General features: G+C 36.7%; 1 long non-coding RNA gene across 3 annotated transcripts in view; it reads right to left on the reverse strand.

Moving 5' to 3' along the window:
• Positions 1 to 1684: 1684 nt before the first annotated feature.
• LOC147579919 (uncharacterized) overlaps positions 1685 to 26296 on the reverse strand; it is a 32959-nt gene continuing 8347 nt past the window's right edge. For 2 of the 3 annotated variants that reach the window (XR_015252319.1, XR_015252321.1), the window contains 2 exons: positions 23727 to 23842; positions 23220 to 23617 (listed from right to left, as the gene is read on the reverse strand). This is a non-coding gene — a long non-coding RNA (uncharacterized LOC147579919). Of the gene's footprint in view, positions 1827 to 8708; positions 8815 to 10195; positions 10354 to 23219; positions 23618 to 23726; positions 23843 to 26296 lie in introns of those variants that run through there. The other variant, XR_015252320.1, reaches the window with a different exon arrangement.

Consider the following 26296-nt stretch of genomic DNA (forward strand, 5'->3'; position numbering starts at 1 on the left):
TTTGTAAAAATATAAAACAAAAAGACAAAAAAGTAGGTTTCTATTAAAATTGTATTAAACATAAACATTAATTGGGGAAAAACTGATATTGATAGTATTTATGAGCCCCATTCAAAAATATGGCTCAGCCCTCTCACACATCCTGTTTATATTATGATAACTCCATTATATAAGATGCACTCAATAACCCATTATCTTATATATTTGTGCTTTTATTGCTATTCTGAATGGTATCTTTATTCCATTGTGGTTGATTTTTTTCTAATAGATAATTGTTTATGAAATCTATTTTCTTCTCTTTTTTAAGTCACTTAATTTTTTTATTATTACTAATGATTTTTAATAGGTTATCTTGTATTGTGTCTAAGAAAAAATACCATCTGAAAATAATAGTCTATTTTTTCCTGTAACTATACCTAGAAATTTTAGGGCAACATTAAATAAAAGTGATCAGTAGTAGACATTCTTAGCTCACTCCTGATTATAGTGAAAATGCTTTTGGTCTGTCATTAAGTGTATAACGTAGCCTTTTGATAAAATGATACTCATCATCATCTTTTAAAAAATTCTTCTGGGGCATCTGGGTGGCTCAGTCAGTGAAACTTCCATACGTTCAAGCCCCGCAGATTCGAGCCCCACTTCAGGCTCTTCACTGACAGCGTGGTACCTGCCTGAGATTCTCTCTCCCTCTCTCTCTGCCTCTCCCAGCTCATGTTCTCACTCTTTCTCTCTCTCTCAAAATAAATAAGCTTAAAATATAATTTAAAAATTCTTCTACCAGAAATTTGAAATATTCCATTTTCTTCCTTTGATTTATTAACATAGTATGCTTTATTTCTAATTTTTTCCTCAAAACATTCTTATATCTCCAAACCAAAACTTATTTGTTCCTGGTACGTTATACTCTTAATTTACTTCTGAATTTAGTTTTGTGGCACATACGTGTATAAGTTATTCTGTTTTTCCTTTCTGTTACATTTGATTGGATTTGTTACCAGGGTTTTTTCCTAGATTTAAAAGTGAACTAGAGAGTTTTTCATTTCTTTCTACATTGTATGACAGTTGATATAATGTCTTCAAAGCTTGAAATAATTCAAGTGGTAAGAACATCTAGACCCATAGTTTTTTGGTTATCAATTATTTGATAATCTTTAAAGGTTTTTCTTAAAAATATTTCTTTTGCTTATCAATTTCACCTTGATTTTGATTATTTACAATTTGTCAGAAAATTATGCATTTTAATCCAATTTTCATATTTATGGTCACACATGGCTCTTTTTTATCATTTTAAAAATCACCCATTTATGGTGTCACAGCACTCTTAAATTCTTTTTGTGTGTCTTTCTTAATTCAACTAGGCATTGATGTTTCTATTTTATGATTTTCTTCTTCTGAGAACTAACTCTAGTTTACTTACCAATGCTGCAAATTTTTGTTTTATAATTCCTTAACTTCTGAATTCATATTTATTATCATTCTGTTTCTTTTGTGTTTGTTTTGCTAAAGGAACAAATATGACTATATATTTTTTCTGAGCACATGCTCCATCATAACACATAACTTTATATATAATGAAATATATATTATATATTATGTATATTTTATATTAATAAATATATATTTACACATATACTTAGCTACATATACATATAAAAATAAATACATATACATATATACACATATATAGTGTGTCTGTTCTTTATATTCAAATAATCAGTATTATGCTTTCAGATTTTGTTTTCTTATTTTATAATATGTATTGTCTAAATGGAGTATATTTCCTTTGCTTTATCTTCTTCAGTGTAAGATTCCATGCCACCATAATCCTGATATCAAAACAGAAGAAAAATATTTCAGTATAAATAGAGAAACAAAATTTCTAGAGAAGACTTTAAGAAATCAAATTCTAAAGAGAATTAAAAGAATAGTACTATATTACAACCAAATAGCATTTATCTTAGGAATGTTAAGAATTGTTTATCATTAGGAAATATTAAATAAAAAGTTGTAAACAATCAAAGCATCTTGACAACAAATGCCAAAAATAAAAAAGAATTTAATAAAATTCCACACACTTCCTAATGATAAGGATAATCTAACAATAAGCTAGCAATTGAAGAAAACTAAATTTAATAAAGGCCGTTAACAAGAAACTTACATAAACCTTATACTTAGTTGTAGAATACTAAAACTATCTCCACTAAGTCAGGAACGAGATAAGAAGACCCATTAGTACTATTATTAGCATTACCATGCAGGTCCAAGGAAGAATCAATAAATAAAAGTTAAATTGATCAGGTAAAAAAACAATGAAACTGCAATCTTTGAAGATAATCTTATACCTGAGGAAACCAGGTAAATCAAATGGAAAACTTTTAAAGTCAGTACAGTAACCAGATAAAATCAACAATAAAAATCAACAGATTTCCTATAACCCATATACATATAATATATATATACACATATAGATCACAAATATAATTTTTTTTTAAAAATTCAATTTACTGTATCAACAAAGGCCATAAACTAATTAGGAATAATGCTAACACAAATGTGCAGAACCTTAGAGAAATAAACTATAAAACCCCACTGGAGAATATAGAAGAAAATTTGAATAAACAGAAAGACACAGAGTGTTTTTTGAGTCACAAATTGTCCCCTATACACAGAGGGCAAGGGGAGACTAATAAGAGGCAGACCACTCCACATTAGTAGGCGGCAGATTTAAAAAGTAAGGGAACTTACATATAAAGCTTGTCTTGGGTAGCCACAAGATCAGTAAATCTCCACATCTACCCACCAGACTTAAAAGTTTATATAAAGGCCTTAACTGGGTTCAACCATGTATTCAGCCCAGATGGTCTCAACAACACCTCGCTCTCTCAAGGTTATGTTCTTGAAACAGCTCCTAGCATTGGGAAGGGCGGGTAGAACACACATTCCAAGAGCAGGGGAGGGAGTAAGGAGTGTCCAATTGCCCAGGTCCTGCTTGAGGGTCAACTGGTGGTCACATCCTCTCAATGAACTCCTCCAAGAGCATCCCTTAACCTCTCCCTAATTAGTTGACACTGATCATTGAACTCAACAGCTGACTCCTAAGGATATGAGCAAGAACATATAGAACGTTTTTTAAAATGTGAAAAACAACAAGTGGTGAATTACCCTACAGAACATCAAAATTTCCTTTAAAGCTATGGTAAAATGGTAGAGCAATGGCATAAGAATAGGGAAGCCCTGGGGCATCAGGGTGACTCAGTGGGTTAAGCTTTTGACTTTAGCTCAGGTCATGATCTCACAGTGCGACAGTTCGAGCCCCACGTCAGGCTCTGTGCTGACAGCTCAGAGCTGCTTCAGAGCTGCTGGAGCAGCTTCAGATTCTGTGTCTCCCTCTCTCCCTGCCCCTACCCTGCTTGCACTCTGTCTCTCTCTCTCTCTCTCTCAAAAATAAATAAACACTAAAAAAAATTTTAAAAAAAAGAGAATAGGGAAGCCCACTGGTAAGAGAGAAGAGAGATTTCAGGAACACACCCTGTATACATGAGAATTCAATTCAAGGTAAAGGTTGTATTTCAAAGGATAGAATTTAGAATGCATTGGGAGACTTCAGGTGAAGATGCAGACTAAGCAAATGAAAGAAAACTCACCACGACTACACACCTTACTTTCAATAATTACAATAGCCAGATTTTGTTTTAAGTTTATTCTACATAGCTCAACTTAAAAGCGAAAAAGAAAATTGTCTGTGGCCAGAAATAAAGAACCTACTTTATTGAATAGGAGTTGAAGCTATGTGACTCAGATAAATGGATTTGGTATATACTTAGGGATTTATGTTTTAATATCTATACCTGCTTTATTAAGAACCAGGAAAGGGTGGCCCTATAAGGAAAATACTGCCTGCCAGTGCAAGATTGTAACTCAAAAGCCTCATGGTTATCAGTGAAAACATAGTAGACCTAGAAGCCTTTCCATCTATAACATCTGACCACTGGCAAGGAAGATGGGGCAGAAAGCAGACCTGTGGACACTGCACTACTGGTGACAAAATGATTGATACTATTCGTGACTGGGCTCAAAACCTCTCAGCCAGGGTACAGGTCTACAAAGCTTATTGGTTTTCCAGTTTGAATGATAGGTCTAGTTCTAATAATCATATTGATAATGAAAAGTCAAAGCAGGAATTTTCTATTTCTTAGTCCCTCGGGTTCCCAAAGATATAGTCAAGCCCTATCTATTCATCATCATCACCACCCTAGAATACACTGTTAGTGCTGCCACAGTAGATCAGAAGGTTATCTACAAGAATAACTGAAACCTCAGTACTGAATGCCCACATGACATTAATCCTACCACATGAATGGATAAAACCTTGTAAGCACTCCTGACTCCTCTGTTTCCCTTCTTGCAAAGGTGCTGTCTGCCTCCTTTAGCTTATTCATGTCATGTGATCTATTTCTGGACTCAGATGAAATGACATGCCATAGGTATGGTATCTAAGTTTTCTGAGTGTTTACCTAGAGCATGATGAATCCTGGAAACGTGGTTTACCTAGAGCATGATGAATCTTGACCAATGGGAAACAGGGAATGAGAGGATGTTGGGCAGATAAATTCCCCCTCCTTTCTCCCCTCCAAGGACAATCCAAGATTCAGCTTGTCTTTTCCTGCCTTTCAGATAATACCTGTGTGCAACACTCATGCTCCATGACCTGCCAAGTCTCCTCTTACTCTTTGTGAAGCTATAACCACTGCTTTGCTTTGCTTTTTTTCCTTGCCTCATTTCACTTTTTCTCAATCTCACTACCCATGGCTTGTGTTTCCCAAATAAAGAGTTAGTATTTTCAATCCTAACTCTGCCTCTACTTCTTTAGAAGGCCCAAACTAAGTAGCAAGATTTTTTTATTCTTTCACTTATTTCCTCAAATTTGATAATACCCTGAATATTGGACTGACAGAATTCCAAATCAATCCCCTTGCCCACTTCCTTCTGGCCATATATCCACAGTCACAATCATGGGCCAATTATATCATAAATGATTGACTATAGCAGAGTACAGATAAGATATTCATTCTGTTGGTTAAATGTAAACATTCTTTCTGCTGTCTTTTGTGCTGGGTTATCTAAATCTCAATAATGTCTCTGCTGCCTTTGTCCCATCAAGACCAACTGAAGCATGCATCAATATAGGTTGGTGCCCCACTAACTTGAAAGTCATCCTCAATTACCAGCCTGCCATTATTGTTCCCTATGGAGAGCCAGTCAAAACCACTGAGAGCTACCTGCATACTGAGCAATGCCACATCTGTGGTTGAGGACCATTTTTCACTGGTACAAAGGTGAAAGGTTAGAGAAAGGGGTTCTCAGGCACATAAAGACATAAATGTTCTAGAATTGTTTCTGAGATGGTTGAAGTCCATAGGACTAAGGAATAAGATGAGTGTCTATCATATTAACTTGTCTCCTGCTAGCTTTTATACTCCTTTGTCTTGAGTTTTAGTTCTCTTCTCTTTACTATCCACAGTAATCCATGAAAGTTATGTTTCTAAAAACAATTTTTAAAGGATAGTGCAGAACTTAAATCTTTAACAGTATATACTCTCACGCTTTTAATGTTTGTTTATTTTTAAGAGAGAGAGAGAGAGCGTGAGCAGGGAAGTGGCAGAGAGAGAGAGGGAGACACAGATTCGAAGCAGGCTCCAGGCTCTGAGCTGTTAGCACAAAGCCGGATGTGGGGCTCAAACCCACAAACCCCCAGATCATGACCTAAGTGGAAGTCAGACGCTAACTGACGGAGCTACCCAGGCACCCCTATAAACTTTCTAAGAATAATTTTTATATTTTACCCAGTTTTGTAAACATACTTCTAGTATTCATTTATACTTAATGTTGTTTTAACTGATTTCAGTGCTCACTGACAGTTTTTTATATCAGTTTCCCCATTCTTAATTTCTTAGAGGTGAGTCAGCACTTCTTCAACTCTTTTAAGATATGTTGGATTGATTGCAAATACACCCTTAATTTTCCACCCCCTCCCTCCCTGTATCCATGTCTTCTGTAATATGCTTTTGCAGCTTCTCCCATTAAGAAGTGGTCTGTTTCCTGGGGTGCCTGGGTGGCTCAGTTGGTTGAGCACCTGACTTCAGCTCAGGTCATGATTTCATGGCTTGTGAGTTCAAGCCCCATATCAGGCTCTGTTGCTGACAGCTCAGAGCCTGCAGCCTGCTTCAGATTCTCTGTCTACCGTTCTCTCTGCCCCTTCCCTGCTCATGCTCTGTCTCTCTTTCTCTCTCAAAAATAAACATTAAAAAAAATTTTTTTAAAGAGGTGGTCTATTTCCCAATTCTTGTGGCCTTATGACTTACTCTGACTAAATCAATATGGTGAAAGTAATGTTGAATCAATCTGAGCTGAGGCCTCCTCAGAAAGTCTTGTGTTCTTCCACTCTTGGAACTCTGAAACCACCAGCTGAATAAGCCAGGAGTAGCCTGCTAAATGATGAAATGTATGTGGTTCCTTCACCACAGTTGTCTCACCTGATGGCCAGCCAATCATCAGACCTGTGTGTGAGGCTATCCTAGCCCTCTACCAACTCATCAAGTGACTGCAGATGCACTAGCAAGGCTAACCAAAACCAACAGAGATAAGTCCAGCTCTACCAAACTACCCACCTGAGCTGTAAACTTATAAGAAATAATAAATGTTTGAGGCTTTAAAGCTCTAAATTTTAGGGTGATTTAAGCATCAATCACTAACTGATACAAAAGATAATAGGGTGACATTTTCTGAGACTTTGTGTACCTTGGAATATGTTTATATCTCTTTTACTTGACCACCAACCTAATTCACATTTAAAATTCTTGACTTATGAGGGGTGCCTGAGTGGCTCAGTTAAGCGTCCAACTCTTGATAATTGTCTCAGGTCATGATCTTGCAGTCGTAGGACTGAGCACCACATCAGGGTCTATGCTGAGTGTGGAACCTACTTGGGATTCTCTCTCCCTCTCTCTCTGCCCCCCATCAAAATAAATAAATAAACATTTAAAAAGAATTTGTGACTTATGAAGTTCTTGTCTCAATAGTCTGTATACATTGCTTTACTACCTTCTGGCATTATACTTTGCTGATTTGTAGTCTTTTATATGCCTTTATATTTCATGTCTGAATGCTTATGATAATTTTATTTATCTATATAATGAAACATCTTTCCATGATTTGGAATTTTGTCAACTTTTCCTCAAACATAATGAGCCCTTTTAATCTGTATGCTGAGAAGTATTTTTTCAGTGATATCTTTTACTATCACTTCTATTCAACTATTTATTCCTCACTTAAATATCTACATTTTAAAGCCTTTCTCTTCACTGTATGTCCTCTATCACTCTTTTCACAATATTTAAAACTCTTTAATTTTTGCCTCTGCATTATGGGAAAAAATTTATTAAATTTGCCTTCATATTACCATTCCCATTATTGATTTAAACATTTTTTTACTGTTTTAATTCACTTTTGAGAGAGAGAGGGAGAAACAGAGCATGAGCGGGGAGGGGCAGAGAGAGAGGGAAACACAGAATCCAAAGCAGGATCCAGGCTCTGAGCTGTCAGTACAGAGCCGATGAGTGACTCAAACTCATGGACCACGAGGTCATGACCTGAACTGAAGTCAGACCTTAACCTATTGAGCCACCCAGGTGCCCCCCATTATTGATTTTAAATCGACATTCTGCTCTTTTTCCAATATGGATTTTAGTCTGCTCTGTATTTTTAATTGCTATGTAATCTTTTCTCTTCCCATCCAGCTTCATCTTCATCTCGAACTATTGACTTTTAAGTTCATCTGATCATCTTTTCTGTACAACTTGTTCTCTTTTTATAGCTTTCTGTTCCTTGTTTATAGGTGTCATAGCTTTATAAATGTTATTGTAGACTCTGTTTTTTTTTTTCTAAATCTTTTTCTAGCTTAAGGGTTAATCATTTAAAGATATTTCTATTCCTCTGAGTTATAATGGTCACATAACATTACTTTTATTCTGAAATAGTTTTGCATGTTGAGCAATACCCCAGCTATCATTGAGGTCTGTTCTTGTTTTTCACTTTACTCCTCATGGAATGAAGAAAGATACATCTATGTTTGCCAATACACTAGGATTGTGGTTTAGCTTTAGTACAGCTTATTATAGTTAGAAGGCATATTGATGTACATAGCATTTAACTCAATTTCCAGGGCTTAGAGATATTCTTCTATTATGTCTCTTCTGGATTTTAGTGAAATCATTAATCACTTCCTATTTCTGCTACTTGATTCTTTGATATTGTGGACCATCAAAGTATTGGAATTACTTTTGTTTTGGCCTCCCCTCCAATAAAGCCTTTGTACATATTGAGACTATATCTCCAATAATACAAAGCAAAACTCTATGTCACCTCCCTATACCCAAATGCTCATTTCTTGTCCTGTTCTCTAGAAGTTTCAGTATCTAAATCAATGCATAAAAACAAGGATTAATGACACAGGTGGACATAGGAGGGGAGAGCAACATGCTTATATAGGGGCATAACGACCCTAATCAGAAAAGGTAGACAGTGAGAAAGGGCTGATGATGGGTTTAAGTTCCATATGGCAAAATAGTGTCGATAGTCACTTCAGCCCCATTTTTCTTGAATAATAGAAAATATTCCCAGAAGCTGGAACCAGATATGCTATAGCTTACTTTTAAGGGTATTTTCAGTTCTTGGTCTTTCTGTGTGTCATGGTGGGGTGGGGCAGAGGACGGTATTGTAGGAAGATGGGGGCTGACTGTGCCTTTGGAACAGACACTGCAAAGAAAAGTAGGAACTAAGTCAAAGAATCCTTGATATGTACATTTCAACTCAGAAGTTTCTACCTTACCATGTCTCCTCAAAATTCAGTTTTATTATTCATATAGGCTTATATAGATCTGTCAAGAATCTATTGAGATTAAAAACTCTTGAAGTTGACAGTTACTTGATATGCTCCAAAGAAAAATTAAGATAAATTCAACCTCAAATAAGAGATATTTAGTATTTTTTTAATACTTTTTTTTTTTTTTTTATGTAATCTCTATGCCCAGCATGGGGCTCGAACTCACATCTCCTAAGATCAAGAGTTGCATGCTCCACCAATCGGGCCAGCTAGGTGCCCCAGGAGTTAGTATTTTAAATACACATAAATACTATGAATATATATTGAAGTCACTGAAATTACACATATGTTATGAATAATACTAATTGCTGCTAGCAAAACATTTTTGTTCCATTTGGGCTTGCAAATCAGCAGAGAGTCTGTTAAAAATTAGTGTAATAACATAATGTTTCTGAAATATTACCAGATGTCTTTTTTATTTGCAGAAATTCTTTTTCCAAACACTGAAGCTGAGGCATTCAGTGCTTCAGAAGAAGGATAGACATGGCCAAGAACAATGAACGAATTGTTCAACATTGACTTTCAAAGCAAACTTTCTAAAAAAGCACATGGAGAAACAGTTCCTTTCATTTGCCAGAATCAGGCACTGGAGGGAGAGAAGCTTCCTGAATCCAGCAGTGTCCCTTTATGTATGCAGAATTAGACCTGTGGCCTAAACCAGTTGGGTTTCTGTCATGTGACGGAAAAAGAATCCTTACCCATGTATTGCTTTTTTTAATGTGTTAAATGCTAACCTCAAAAGTCAAGTATATAATACCAGAGTCTAATTGTAAGGGCAATGAACTGAGTCCTGGGTTTGAAATTAAGAACGCCAAATTGTATATTTCCTTCCAACCGACTTTCAATGTTCCGACTGAGCAATCCATCATTTGGCTACTTCTGTTTTAATGGATTGTACCTAAAACCCTTTTCTTTGAAGTCTTTCCTAGCTCTGGATGAAAGCACAGTCTTAAGCTTAATCCCTTCCATCTATTAATATGATTTTTTTTGCAACGTACTCAAAAATTAGAGCATAATACTCTCACCTCCTTTACTCATTTAATTTTGGCATAATACGTCTATTTTCCTGCTCGAAGCATCCGTTTAGCAGGACTTCTAACTTGGTAGAAGCTAGAAGCAGGCAAGTTTCACTTGCATGTTAGCTTTTCATTTGCAACATTGATTCTTTTGACTCAAATTTACTGAACAGGTATTGTGCCTTTTGTTCCAAGGGCCTACTTTCCCTGTCACCCTCCTAATTAGGTAGAGGCCTACCTGAGTTTCACTTTGTGTGAAGTGTTCTGCAAAGGAAATGTTACAGATGGATTCAGGTCTACTCATTTATTCATTCAAGAAACATTTATTTAGTTCCTGAGGATAAAGAAAACAAACAGACGAACAAAGGACAGTCTTTCTCTTGGGTACTTCACAGTCTAGAGAAGGAAACATAAAAATCATTGATTACAAGGAGTTACATGGCTATAAAATAGATTTAATATTGAAGCTTAATCCTTAAATTCTTTGGCATTCATTAATGATAATGTTATCAGCAAAATAGATGATTATAATTTTTAAACATGTTCAGATCTGGTAAGGTGTTGAAATTTCTGGTTTCGAATGACATTTCAATCCTGAATCACTTACCTTCTTGGGTTCTGTTCTCTCTATAAAATGAGAAAACTAAGCAAGATGCCTTCCAACTGTCTATCTGGCCACCACATGCGACAAATCCACAATTCTCAAAGCTGTAGAAAAAACTTTCCTCCTAGTTTAAACTGCGACCTGTCAATAATGTACTTTTGAACACATGGCTTTGAAGTTCTGATTTGCTGCCAACTTGCCTAGCTGTATTTATTTCCTCTCAAGTTGAACTATCAGAGTGGGAATTAAAAATTGGACACATTACCTTGGTGATCATACCAAATTCCTGTGAATCAGACCAATAGCCATCTGGCAGTTGAGTGTGTTTGAAAACACTGCTAAGCGTGGGGAAGGGCCCTTACTCAGGCTTCTGGCTACCAGTATGGAAGCAGATTCTCTTTCTGACTGGAATCCTTTGTGGGAAGGAGGCTTTGTGCTTGGAAAGCCTGTAGTTGTGGCTGTGTGGTGTGGGTATCACTTAGCTCCTAGGAACATGGCCTGTGAAATATACAGTGCGAATATTGTAGCCATGCCTTGCTTTTTTTTTACCCCAGCACCAGTTGCGCTCAATTCATTTGTGATGCGTGTGTGTACCTGTCTTAGGTTTCTTTAGCCTGTCCTTGGAAGGAAGGAAGGTCTGGTCTGTGAACACCCCCTTCCCCACAGATGATTAATTTATACACGTTGGCATGGAACAAAGCACCATTCGTGGAGAAGAACTAGTTCATACTTTGAGAACTGTATTAGAAGCATCAGAATTATTTATTTGTAACCATTTTATATGAAGCCATTTTGGAAGAAGTGGGGAACCCAGGATAAATGGAACACTAAAGATTTCTCATGGTTTCTGAATTAGTATCAAATTTACTTAATTGTGTTAATGCATTGGCATTTTTATCTTACATGATTATTTATTTTACATCGCTAAAATTTCTTGAGCATAGACCTTAAGTCAGGCATGGTAATAAATGTTGTGCATGCATTAATTCATGTGACTCACATAATAAACCTTAGAGTTATGGGAAATCAGTTCTCCTACTCTAGATAGAAGAAAATCAAGTGGAAAGAAAGCTTGGAGAGGAACTTCCTCAAGTCTCTGCAGGTATAAGTAGTGGAACTAAGACTTAGTATTGTGTCTGTCTGACTCTGAAAAATATTTTCCTAAGAACTAACATACATCTTCACTCATGTTGGAGTCTTTGGAGTCAGACCACAGGAGTTCCAATTTTGGCTCTACAATGTACCACATGGATGGCACTAGAGAGGTTTCTTAAATTCTCTGTGCCTCAGCTCCCTTGTATGTAAATTGAGAGATAATAAAATGTAACCCATAGGGTGGGTGAGAAGGAAATTAAGTACTTACAAAGCATTTAGTTCAGTGCCCAGAATATAGTAAACACTCAACAAGTGGTAACTATTTAAATGTTTATTCATTCACCATAGCACAGGCTGAATGAAGGAAAATTGAGCACTTTGGGGGAGATAAAGATAAATATGTGGTTTCTGTATGTCTAGGGGAGAAAAGAGACATGTAATTAAGCAGTTTAAGAAAAGGCAGACAATGAGGACAAATAGAAAGAGGCTCAAGTGAAAAAGACAGTCTATCCAGTGGAGGATTCTGAGACACCTTAATGAACAGACAATATTGGATCAAAGTATACGGAGCATCTCCTGGGTATGCTCCAGATATACTGGGACCAAAGAAGAATCTGTCTGGTGGTGTTTTATGGCCACAAATCAGATTATAATATCATAAAGAACATCTTTGCTTCCTCCCAAATGCTCCAAAGCATATGTGTTGTTTTTTTCTTAGTGTCAGTGCTCACATTGCCACACCCAAGCGATCAGTTTGGATATAGCTGTGTAAGCACACCGCACTGCACACTCTCCTCTCCCACCGTCCTAAGTCCCCAGCACTTTGTACATCATTTCTTTCTGTAAGAATTTGAAACTAAAGAGAATTTTGTAAGGATAAAGGCCCATATGGAAGGTCAAAGAGGTCCACATATGCCATATTGAATCTTAAGAGGTATGCCAGGATGGATAAATTATTTGTTATATACTCAAAATGATAATCGTTCTTTTGAGTCATTCTTAGTAGTTCTGGAAGATTTAGCAATTGACCACTCAACCCTCTCTTAATGCCACATTTGTATTTTCAACGGCTTGACACTTCACTTCAATGATTCACTCCAAGCTAAAATGTTAAAATCTGAGTTGGTGATTTCTCCCTCTCAACTAGCTCCTGCTCCTCTTTCCTCTATGTCCATAGATAGTTCACCATTTTCCTAGTTCTTTAGAGTCTAAACAAGTACTGCCCAAGAGAAATATGTGAGCCACACATGTAATTTTACATTTTCTACTAGTCACATTAAAAGTTTTTAAAGAAACATGTTAATCTTTAAATGTTGTATTTAACCCAAAATATATAAAATGTCAGCATTTTAACATGTAATCAATATAAAAATTAACGAGATGTGTACATTCTTTGGTGAAAAATTATTAGAAGTCCAGAGTATATTCTACACTTACATGTCGATTTAGACTAGCTATAGTTGAAGTGATTACTAGCTACATGTGGCTGTGGCCACCATATTGGACAATGCAGGGCTACACCTTATAGTTACCTTTCATTCATTATCCCTCACCCTCCATATCCAAACATTTACCACGTCTCTGCAATGTCTGTCATAACTATCTTGCCACTTCCACTTACCACATTATTTCTTTATCTACCAAGCGCCTTACCTCACGTATCCCCCATCTATTCTGTTTCCTTGTTCCAATCCATCAAATAAACTACTACAAGACTAACTGTCCCAAAGTGCCACCAAAAAACCATCAATCATTCCCCATTACACCAAAGAGTATTCAAATGCCTAAGCCTGATGCTCAAAACCCTCCACAAAATGCCCCCTAATCATTTCATAATCTCATGTTTCATTGCTTCCCTTGTTTCAGCTAATCCAGTCTACAGATTGTCCCCCAATCATACCCCGAAATTCCTAGTTCTGTCCCTTTGGTCATTGACCCCCTTCTTCTGCCTATTAAAAGTTTACCTTTTCTTCAGAGTTGTTTTGAGCTCTACTTTTTCATTGATACCTGCCTGTTCTTCCCAACTAGATGGAATCTCCTCATTCTCTCACAGGACAATCCTGTATTTTCCATGCAATTTAGGTAAACCTATTTTGACTTAGAATCTGGGATATATTTTTATTATCCCTTCTATATTTTTGCCTACAGGGCAGGATAGTATCTTTAAAACCTCAGTATGGGGCGCCTGGGTGGCGCAGTCGGTTAAGCGTCCGACTTCAGCCAGGTCACGATCTCGCGGTCTGGGAGTTCGAGCCCCGCGTCAGGCTCTGGGCTGATGGCTCGGAGCCTGGAGCCTGTTTCCGATTCTGTGTCTCCCTCTCTCTCTGCCCCTCCCCCGTTCATGCTCTGTCTCTCTCTGTCCCAAAAATAAATAAACGTTGAAAAAAAATAAAACCTCAGTATCCCAGGTAGCTCTCAACTGGTTTCATTTACTCAATAGCTAGCTAAGAGAAGCAAATCTCTGAGATCCATTGGTGGCAGTAAGCAAAAATGCAGGAACCCAAATTTTTGAAATAGCTTCTCATTATCCAAGCAACGAAAGATACCCACAAAAGCAAGATATTTAATGTGATAAGTGTTTCCTATAGAGTTGGACTGGGAGTCTAAGATTAAAAGTCAATATCTACCCTATAAGCTGAGTTGTTGTGGAAGGTACTGGATATGAGAGAAAAGGCTAGACCCATTAACGAACTGATTTCATAATTTATATATAAAATGTACATTTTCTCACCTTGCCTGGGAGCATTCTTCCAATACTGTAATCTTCATTTGGGCTTCCCCCAGGTAACATCAACCTATATATGCAGAACCATTAAGCCTAGGGTTTCATTCTTTTTATAAGACACAAGTTTATAAAGCAGCAGGCCAGCAGTACATAAAGAAACATACAAGTTTCTTCAAAAGAAATCAAGCCAATGAAAATAAATTGTGAAGTACACAAGCGAGAGAAGCAATCATTCCAGCTCATTTGTCTGAAAGGGACTCACACTCTTAGAGCAAATTCAAAGACGGAAAAACAACACTGTCTAAGTTTTTGGACCCATGCCCAGGATCCTTTTCTTCTAAATATGGAAATAGATATTTAAGTCCCTGGTGCATTCATACCCACTTTCCAGGTTGCTTCTGTGATTCTGCCTCCCCACAACATGACTGTTTCTTACCCCCAGGCAGAAAGCTCTCTCCATCTGTGCGAACTACATCAATTCAATTCCATGTAATTATGCAGGGATCCAGGAAAGTGGACATAATTCAAATCAGAGACAGTGAACTATTTAGTGTTTTATATTTTTTTTCTAGTTCCTAATAGCCTATCAACTACAGCAGAAAGAAGAGTTTAGAGTTGGCTTATTTTGAAAGCTAAACAGAGACAACCGTTGCTGGTGCATTTAGTCTCTCAATTATTTAATGTCAATGGTGAACATTTCCTTGGAGAGTTCCACATGAGGAGTTTAGCTTATGTGGTTTTTTTTTTTTTTGAGAGAGAGAGAGAGAGAAAGAGAGAGAGAGAGAGAGCACAAGCAGGGAAGAAGGGCAGAGGAAGAGAGAAAGAATCCCAAACAGACTCCACACTCAGTGCAGAGCCTGATGCAGGGCTTCCTCCCACAACTCTGGGATCACAACCTAAGCCAAAATCAAAAGTTGGACACTTCACCAGCTGAGCCACCCAGGGGCCTCTAGCCTATGTGTCTTTTATAAAAATAGGGCAGTCAGGATAAGGTTCCATTGTAAGGAGACAGTTTCCCTTTTCACAGTAACTACAAACCCAGGTGTTCCTCGTTTCCACAAGGACACCATGTTGACACTTGAGTCACTACATCCTTTGATGGCAAAATGAGCCACTCTACGAGGTCCCCCTCTCTTCTGACAGGCCACAGCTGGCTGGTGACCAGTGGAAATGGCCTGGAGCACCTTGGGAAGGATTTTCCTAGGAGAAAGACCAGAAAGACCTACCAATGAGGTCAGGTGAGGGTGAGGTTGTCTTAATCTGATAAATAAAAAATTGTCAACTATTTTGTATCACAAATTGATGAGAAGGAAATATAAGACATATATGTGTGTATATAAAACTTCCATATTTGTCTTCCTCATAAACTATAGAAATAACTACAACTACAGTTGGTCAAAGTGGTGCTATATTCTACTTGTCCATATGAACATAGGAAATAGATTGATAGGACTTCTTTTCCCTTGAGAGGAGTCATGGTAATTCAATATAATTTGTGTTTATACAGGACTGTTTACAAATATTTCTACTTATAAAACTCATGGGGCCATAGCAAAAGTATCTTCCAGATAAGTGAAAGTTTGGGAGTGGGTCTCACATTATGGAATATATATTTAACTCAGAAGACTCATATCAAAGAATTTTATGAAAATATTCACAATATGAAGACATGGGGCTGGGATGATTTAACTAAGGCTTTATAAATATTTGTCTTGGTAGAGCTTGCCATGTGTATTAATTTTGGGGATAGCAATCAGGTCACAAATAGAGGACTTGGGCTGGAGGTAGGGTAGAATGATGGGGAGATATAATGTCAGGAGCAGGGAACAGGAAAAAAGATGAAAAAAACCTGTTTTGTGGTGGGTCTTTGTTTTGAGGTTAAAGTTGTCCTTACTCAACAACTCCACTATATTCATGCTTCTCAATATGGCTTGAAATTCTCATGTAGATTCCAAGCTTCCTGAGAGAAGCATTCTGGGTTACTCTTTCTTTTACTTTTTTTATTTAAAATTTTTTAATGTTTATTCATTTTTGAGAGAGAGAAAGACAGAGTGGGAGTGGGAGAGAGGCAGACAGAGGGAGACAGAATCTGAAGCAGGCTCCAGGCTCTGAACTGTCAGCAAAGAGCCCGATGCCACCCTTTCTTTCATTTCTTTCACTTCTTAATAGCTTTTCAAAAACCCCATCTACCTGCAATCTGTGGTTCGCGTGTATATATTTGTGTGTGTGTATGTGTGTGTGTGCGTGTGCGTGTGTGTGTATGTGTTCCATAAACTTTCAAATAGGAAAGAAAAACATAATCATCTACTTTTGGATTCACAAATAGAGCACAAGTGGAAAAAATGCATTTATTTATGAAAGAAAAAGCTAAGAGTCACTTGGACAACATGATTCATTACCACCAAATATATACTGGAAACTGTCTGATGCCCTTATATACTATATAAGGTTGTTTTTTGACTCCTGGAAGAGATCAACTGGATCTTTATGTTACCATCTTAGATGTGTCCATCTGTTTGTGCTTAAGTTTCTAACACACATGTAAGTCTCTTTTATTTATATGGGTTGGTTATTCCTGGGTTGCTCAAATAACTATACATTTCATCAATCCATCATCTTGCTGGATATACACGAAAAATGTTGTGTTCTTGGAAATACCTTACACTTGGGCTTTGATGTCCCACCTAAGTCAATGGGTTATAGGGAACTTCACAATCACTGGTTCGCAAAATTGATTAATAAATACCAGCTCCCAAGAGAAAGAGAAGAAATCTACCTCCCTTGTGTGTTCCACCTCTCCTCCCCCTAACAAACCTCTGGAGAACTGATGGGGACATCTGTTGCCATTCTAGTCTAATGGGAAATTATCTTTGACTCTGAGATTGATACTTACATTGTTTGAATAAGGCCTAGAGTGAGTTCTGTCACATGTTCTTCTGACTCATGCTACCTAAAAACCATTTTGAGGCCAAATTTAGTGAAGAGAACTTGCCAGAAGATTAGGACTGTCTTCCAAATACTTAAGCAAATTTTGTATTGAAAGCAAACTGCTGAAGAAATATAACCATATGCTTTTAAAATGAGGCCTCTGCAATCGAGGGACATAAAGCAACTGCCACATGCTCATGACCTCCCCCTCCCCCCACTTAATAAGGCACCTTTATTTCACCAGAAATAAAATTTTATTAGTAACGTGTCAAATATGATTTAAAATACAGTTACCTTTCTTCTTCCTCTCAGTTTAAAAAACAATCCAATAAAAACTCTAAATCATGACCCAGATATTTTTAAATGTGAAAATGACATAGTTTAGATTATGTAACAGACGCACAGTTTCCCAAATAAATGTTGTAGAACACCATCTGCTTGATATTTGGGTGCATTCCCACAGAACTAAATTTCTGCTTCTTTACCCTTCATTAATGGTGTATAACAAATTTATGACAGCATTATTTCACAATAGCTATATCCACAATTTATGACCAAAGGAGAGCCTGACAAAATCACTTGGCATGCTCAAATTAGACAATTTATGCGACTCTCTCATCGACACCAACCCTCCACCGACAACTGAAGAGGAACAATGAGTCCGTAACAAGGGGAGGAACTCTCATGGAATAAAGCTCAATAAAGAGTTCAAAACAAGAAGCAGAAGATCCAGGTGCCATTTTCCAGCTTATGTGTCTCAAATTCCTCAGGCCATGCATTCACCTACAAGTTTGAATTTAATATAGAATGTTTTTATAAGGTTTTCTCACATTCGGCCAGATAAGAAATTGCCAAATTCTTCTTAACTGTCAACAACATTTCATCTTTGTTCTAGTGTTACCAAATACAGCTCACTTATCTGGGTATAATCAAGGGGGGGAAATCAAGAAGAGAAATTTACCATATGTCATTTCTTGGCTGATAAGAGTGGTACATGGCTATGTCCGTGTCCCTTTTTTGCACTTGCTGCAGATAAAATCTATATGAGAAATCATTTTTTGTGTATTTTGCTGTATTTTGTGTATTTTGTGTATTTTGTGTATTTTGTATATTACATTTGTGGCCAATTTTGGAACCAGTTTATGGCATTTACTTTTTATCTTTCATTTCTTTGGATTAACAACTTCTATAGAAAACAGACACGAACATGTATTCTTTGAAAGTAACCAGAATACAGGCTTGCTTCTCAAAGTGATGTACGGCCTCATTATTCAAAGAGTAGTTGGCAGACAAGGCAGCACCCACATCATCTAGGAGACTTGAGAAATACAGAATCTCAGGCCCTGTCCCAGACCTACTAAAAGGAATTTGTATTTTAACAAGATCTCCCGGGACTTACATGCACAAGAGGATTTGGGAAGGGCTAGTGTAGAGGAATGGACTTTATCTACCCAACTGTAGAATAATCCCTGGGAAAAGACAGAATTACTCTAAGGAAAATTTTGTTCAAAATGTTCAACTACGAATGTAACAACTTTGAGACATGATCCACTTAATAAAAAAAACAAAAAACAAAGACAAAAACACCTGAAACATGTCACATTGCTGATGTGCAGAATGAAGTTCGCGAATGGGAAGATGCTTAAAATTCCAAAATTACATAAATGATCATGAACTGCTTGAATTAATCACACACAATCTTTCATTGTTTCCAACTCCAGGTATTTTCTTTAGCAAAACATACACAAGTGATAACTATTACATTGAACCCTAGAAACATGAAGAATACCTTAGTAGTCAATTATTTAATGACTAAGTACAATAGTTTTATAAAGAATTGTATCAAGAAACTGATGAATTCTAGGTTGATATACTTTGGAAACCCTTTCTCAAAAGAGTTCAACCAGTACTGAAAATTGTTGTCTTCTTCCAAGGATCTTTGAACAAACACATTATCAATGCTGGGAGGGCGGAGAATGGGAGGGTGCAGAATTAGAACCATAACCACTGCTTACAGCCAACTGCAAAATCTGGAGTGATTCAGGGTGGAGGGAAAGAAGATGGCTCCATAGCTGGTGTTAAGAAATCCAGAGGTGCATTCAAGCAGTTCACCAGCACAAGGCAAATCGAAGAAAGCTGCCCTTCTAACTTTGACCACATTATACACAACTCTTAGGCTATGATTTCCCAATTCTGCTTCTCCTTCAAGTCTGTCCTTCACTTTAACATTAGCCTGATTTCCCCTGTAAAAGAACAGGAAAGCTAGAGAAGCAGGAGAGAAGGAATTCTTCTGTACTTGCACCTGTCTCCCCACCTCTCCTACAATCCCTGTGCTCCAGGAATAAGCCAAGGCCAGCCTCACTTCCTCTCACAATAGTGGCTTTCTGTTATGCTTCCAAGCATAAAATATGTTACAAAGTAGAATGTACATTGCTTCCACTCTAAGATCTAAATGAGTAGACCTTCCCTTCTCCCTGTGCATCTTCTTAGCTATAAACCCCTTTGGAGACACACATTTGATAATCATCCTATAGTCCAGAAAGGAGAAATGTAGGTGTTCCTCTCACTACTTCTAAAACAAAACCAAACATCTCCAAGTTTCTCCTTCATCAGTGAACTGCTTGAGCAAAGGGACTATGTATTCTTCACCTCTGCATATCCAACCCTGGCACAGTGTCTGGCTCATAGTAGTTGCTTAATAAATGGTGGGGACGTAGACTTTTTTCCCAAGTCCTCTAGCACTTAATTTGTTAAACCTTGGGTTGCACATTTTAAAAGCTGATCATACGTATGAGCTTATCCATGTATATACAGGCTCACCATCAGTCTTTCCCCTAACTTACTTTCTGTTTTTTTCCTTTATTCATCTACCCAGGGAACTCAGTTTAAGAGTTATTTCACAGTCACATCACATTTCAAATAATATACGCTGAATAAAATCTAGTCTTACACATCATTGATGAATGAAAGAAAATATCAATATATTATGGCTACCATTTTTGGAAGTGTACAGAGACACAGGGAAGCAAAAATAAGTATAGCAAGTAAGCAACCCACCCTCACAATGAAACAACTTTCCCTTTAACTTACTAATAATGTTTGTTCATTTTTATGCCCCCCCCCCCTTTTTCCTTCCTCATCTCTTCATTTTCCTCTCCTCATTTTTTTTAAATTGTCTTCTTCTTTACTAGGCCTTCAGGCCATTTAAGCACCTACAAGAATGATCAATATTACCAAAGGCATTCAGATTTCTCATCCTGTCTTTCTTATCTAAGGATGGCTTTTGTTACCAGAGAAAGGATGTCCAGGTTCAAAAAAGTTGAAACTGGTCTCTCACCTTTTGCTTCTCCCATAATACAGCATGTGGGATGGGGTCAACAAAGCAGGTCTATATAGAGTCTCTCTCTATATCAGTTTGCCATGGTAAAATGACAGCAATCTATTGGTCGACTCAGGCAAGTTTACATCATTTAAATACAAATTGTTATTTTTTAAAAAGTCAAGATAACATTAGTCCACTCATTATCTATGAATTGTTTATTGGACAAGAGATTAAATGCTCTTAAAGATAGTTTTAAATAACTTGTTTTGAAATCAACTTTTAAAAAAAAAAACATATTCACAAATACCACTGGCTTCTAAGACATTTCCTTGTCTACATATGAGTGTATAGATCAGAGAGCTCAGTTAATGATGTCACCAAATAAAACAGACTTTACATCTGTTACTGGTTCATTGCCCAAGAGCTGTTACTTTGTTTAAGTTTTGTGACATACCCTAACTATTATAATTTCACACTTTCTTGGTAATTTTTTCCGTCCTTCTCTTTTCTATTCCAAAGTTGCATTTCTATCCTCAATTTCAGTATGTGCCAGCTTTATAAGTCACATCTATTCACACTGGTGTATTTTTCTTATAGACACTGTCCTAAACCAAATGTTTCTTTCAGTAAAAAAAATTAAAACTGTTAGAGAGCTAATTCTATTTTTAAATTATATGTGGTATAATCATCCCATCTAATTTGGAGCCTATTCAATTAATATCCTCATTGTTTAAGAAACCTACATTTTAAAAGAAGTGTTGTTAGAAATAAGATATTGTATAAACAGTGAAATAAAGTTTTTGAACTTTGGTGCCAAATTTTATCCTTAAATTAATTTTTAAATATTTATTTTTGTTTCAAAGCTATCCTACCATTCATACAAAATTGCCTTTAAAAATTAGCCTCAATTATAATTTTTCAGTTTTTTCTAAAGTATTTTCTACAAATTCTAATTGAGCAATTAAAAACAAACCTGATACTTTTATCAGTTATAGAGCTATAGAATCTTCAACAACACATGCTAATTAGGGTGCCAATAATCTTTATACCAAACACATCCATGTGACTCACCTGATGATTCATTAGAAGGAACAAATAGTAAATCAAAACTAAGAACAAAATTGTCCTGAATAAAAAAAGGACTTCCTGGTTACAAGACGGCGTTCAACTAGGGAAGGTACAATGTTGACAAGTCACCATAGTTAGATTTGTGAAAACATACGATCACCGAAGGCCTGTAGTATCTTTGTTTAAAGCAGTGTCCTTGATTATCACTATTATGTATAAAGTGCTGTGAAAGCACATTAGTAAGCACATAGTTCCAAAACCCTTTAACAATGTTCTTCTGTGTCCCGTGGAATCCTTATTTTAGACTCTTACCTTCATTATCATAGTCTCTCTAACACTCATCTTTGGGTCTTTGGTATTTTCTTGAATATACCTTTGGCACCTAGTTTTCCCAATCTGTTTTATCAGTTAATGACAGTTCTTTGAATGATATGCTCCATAGGACATGACTCTGGACACTGAAATCAGACATCTCACTCAAACCTCAAAGAACGTTATGAACCACTTCAAATAATTTCAGGAAACTATCCAACTTGTTAAATAATTATCTTTCAAATTGCAAAATATAGGGACTTATCTAAACTTCACCACCAAAAGCATTCTGATACATTTTGTCAAATAGTGAATGGTCAACTATTATACAAAAATCAGTGCAAGTTTCGTCCAGGCAGCCTTAAAAGTACTCTTCGATGAAGAAATAACATCATGTAGAATTTCTGTGGTTTTCACTAATTTTTGCAGATAAGATTTTTTTTAATTGTCAAGCTATTAAAACAAATTGACCTGCCTACCCTTTTCCTGAGCTTCACAGCCTATAAAAATGACATCATAAATAAAATTTAAACCCTTAAGACCAACCACAAATTTTAAATGACCTCTAGAACTCAGAGCAAGGCTCATTTTAATAAATTTTACTTTAAAAGATAAATGTCTATCAAGCCAAAAGTATAAAACAAAATAAAAAAAATGGATCAGTTTGGAGTAATCTGGTTGTTACATTCAGCAGTTAAGTTGCAATATGTTTGCCTCATCTTAAATTGCCACGAACCATAGGAGAATGGTGTCAAACAATTATTTGGCACAATGCTTGACAAGCCAAAACTTTTCAGAAAGAGCCTATCTTCCCCTCATCATTTACGGAAAAGTAAATTCATTCCACCCTTAATATTCAGGGATCCTGCATTGTCAGTTCAGGGTCACATTTTGTCACTTTCCACTAGGAATGGCAGAATTTGGAAACGGGGGCTTAAAAGTTTAAATTCACATGAGACCTTGACATAGGTCCCTTTGTACACATCATCTTATCTTTAAGAAAAAAAAACATAAAAATCTTTGCCTTTACAGCACTTATTTGCTGCTTTATAATATGTGGACATAGCTTCAATTTGGACGATACTAAGGACTGTCGGGTTCTTTCCACTCAGTTCAGCGTGCATGCCATCTTTGATCTCAAGTGCACTGGTAATTAGTGCCTTGTTTCAATATCTTCACTAAAACAGGTCAGGCATTTAGAAACAAAGTATCAATGAACTTAACAGTTACTTTAATTCATTTTATAAATAAGCAACTGAGAATTTTGCTCCAAGTGGCTGCTAGTGTAGCCCATCCCATAAATGGCATTCTCCGAAGCATAAGGCACAATATGATATGAATGCAGCTCTTCATAATAAAGAGACTGAGAACAGCATTCCTGTACCATGAACTTCAGCCGTTTTCTTGTATCAGAATAAGCAGTCTTATAACAGGGAGCTTCTTTAAAGTATTCATAGCTCTCTTTCTCCGTCTCTAGATGTATCTTCCTCAGCAAATTGTTAATTAACACAGACCTTCTTAAGTAGGTTTCTGGGTCTTCAAGAAACCTGAGCTTCTCCAGAGAAAGTTTGAGAATGCAAGTCCTGTCCTCAGGCAATATCAGGTGCTGGAAAGCAAATACATCATTATCTATTTTTAGAAAAAAAGAAAACTAGAGCTTTTTGCTAATGACAAGACTCATAAAAAGGAACAAATAATGATAAGCAAACCCTTACTTTTGGAAAATACCCATGGTAATCTTGATGTAAATCTTCTTCTTCTGCATATTTTCTCTTAAAGTAGGCTACTTTCGACGTTGTTAATGTATATGTTAATACTCTTGTTGGATAAGCTAAACAAAATAAGATAATGAGAGAAAAGTCAGATTTTATTGTGGAAAACAGCATTTTATACATTCTACTTATAAGAAGAAACTGTTGGTTGACCCTGAAAAAGAAAATTCTTAGTAAATGAAGAATTTACTAAGCAATGTGTTAAAGTCATCCGTAGCAATTCTCTTGTGACCAAAAAGCCTGTTTGTAGGTAATAGCCACTACTCAGACCCAAAATAGATGTTCCGCGTTGATGAATTATATGTATTTCCTTATGTTGGTCCTCAAAAATGAATACTTACCAATACTCTATTTAATTTCATGCCATTTAATGTCAAAATATTCCCCAATTTGAAGTTGATTCACAAAATCAATGGAAAGAGGGAAGTCATTTTTCATCATTCTTTTAGTTAAACTCCCTGGTTTACAAAGGGAATTTAATGTTGCTAGGTTAATGTAGGTTAATCCAATTGGTGTAAAATGGTTGGTAACCCAATTACGCTTTAAAGAAGCAATCATGTGTGTCTATAGACAAACCCTATGATATGGTCATGGGATGACCATCCTCATAACACAGAGGTTAATCATATGGAAACGAGAGGTTTAAATAGCATCTTGACTAGCAAACTTGAGCTTGGTATAATATCTGAACGTGAAAACTTTGTTCTCTCCTTTAAAATACTATTCATGGTTGGTGGGTTTGAGCCCCATGTCAGGCCCTATGCTGACAGCTCAGAGCCTGGAGCCTGCTTCAGATTCTGTGTCTCCCCTGTCTCTGCCCCTCCCCTTCTCTAGCTCTCTCTCTCTCTCTCTCAAAAATAATAAAAAATAAATAAACATTAAAAAAAATTGAGGATTCTGCCTTGTTTAAGGAAGGACAGTAGTGTTCTGGAAGTGGATTTTCAGAAAGCATTTGGTTTGAAGGGAGTTCCTACTATGTACTGTAGGTGGTGCTCATATCACACAAAAGAGGCAAGTTCAACCTTAAAAGCAAAGGACAAGTAGCTTCCTAGTGAAAACACTGAATGAATTTAGAATACAAATTGAGTCCTGGTGAGTACATGCTCATTCAACCTCAGGGGGCAGAACCAAAATAAATGCTCATATTTATACATCATCTATTTTACTTTTAATCCATACCTTCAAATACTGCTAGGTATTGAAACCATTTGACTCACAAAATGAGTAATTTATTAATGTGTTGGTTAAATAAATTTACGATTAAGACTTTTGATGTTTTACCTCTGACATTTTAAATTTAAAAAAAATCTTATAGGGGCGCCTGGGTGGCGCAGTCGGTTAAGCGTCCGACTTCAGCCAGGTCACGATCTCGCGGTCCGTGAGTTCGAGCCCCGCGTCAGGCTCTGGGCTGATGGCTCGGAGCCTGGAGCCTGTTTCCGATTCTGTGTCTCCCTCTCTCTCTGCCCCTCCCCCGTTCATGCTCTGTCTCTCTCTGTCCCAAAAATAAATAAACGTTGAAAAAAAAAAAATTTAAAAAAAAAAATAAAAAAAAAAATAAAAAAAATCTTATATATTAAGAATGTGTACTTCAAGAACCTGCTGCTTCTAACTTTTCTTCCAATTTAGTGACATCTATTTAACACTTCCTGCAACTTTGGTAGCTGCTGGATGGTTTTCCTAAACCAGTAGGTAAAGCTACAAAAATCACACCTAAAGCATTCCAAATGTTCATTGATACCAGTGTGAATTGTAAACCCAAGAGTCTTCAATTAGAATGGGCATGATCTGTAAGGGCAGTAAGAATTTTAAACACTGGTGTGTCTGACCTAAAAGGAGACAAATGTGCGATGATCTTTCACAACTGAAGCAAAAACAACAGTTGCCACTGTATGTACGTGGCCTCTGAATTCAATAAGCAGAACTCAATTTATATGGAGTATTCACAGATTTCAAAAGGTTGGGGCGAAAAAAGAACAAAATGGATTGTATTGAAAACAAAAAGCATTAAGGAATCCAGTTTTCTCAGGGGCTGTTTTTTGGTTTGGGGGTTTTTGTTTCTTTTTAGTAGACTGCGTTTTCTTTCATGTATTTTGAAAGCATTTAACCAAAGAATTACGTGAAGCTTTGGGATATTCTGTGATGACAATTAGCTATTGTGACTGAATTCTTTTTTAACTGTTTAACTAGTTGACGCTACAATGGATCTCAAGTGTTGGAGAGCATCAGAATCATCTGAAGGGCTCTTCAAATCACAAATTGCTGGGTCCCACCCCCACAATGTCTAATTCAGGAGCTCTGGACCAGGAGCAGAAAATTTACATTTCTAACAAATTTCCAGGTGACCCTGAGCCTGCAGGTGTGGGGACCACATTTTGAGAGCACTGGACAGGCATGGCAGTTGCACTACAACAGCAAGTAGAAAGGCAGAACATTCGGCCCATCAACTGATTGCCTTATCATCTGAATGCCAAGCAATCAGCTTGATTGATTTTTGTTGGTGGTGGTGTTGCTAT

The sequence above is a fragment of the Puma concolor genome, chromosome B3 (assembly GCF_028749965.1).
Source record: "Puma concolor isolate L17-30 chromosome B3, mPumCon1.1.hap2, whole genome shotgun sequence".
Lineage (NCBI taxonomy): Eukaryota > Metazoa > Chordata > Mammalia > Carnivora > Felidae > Puma > Puma concolor.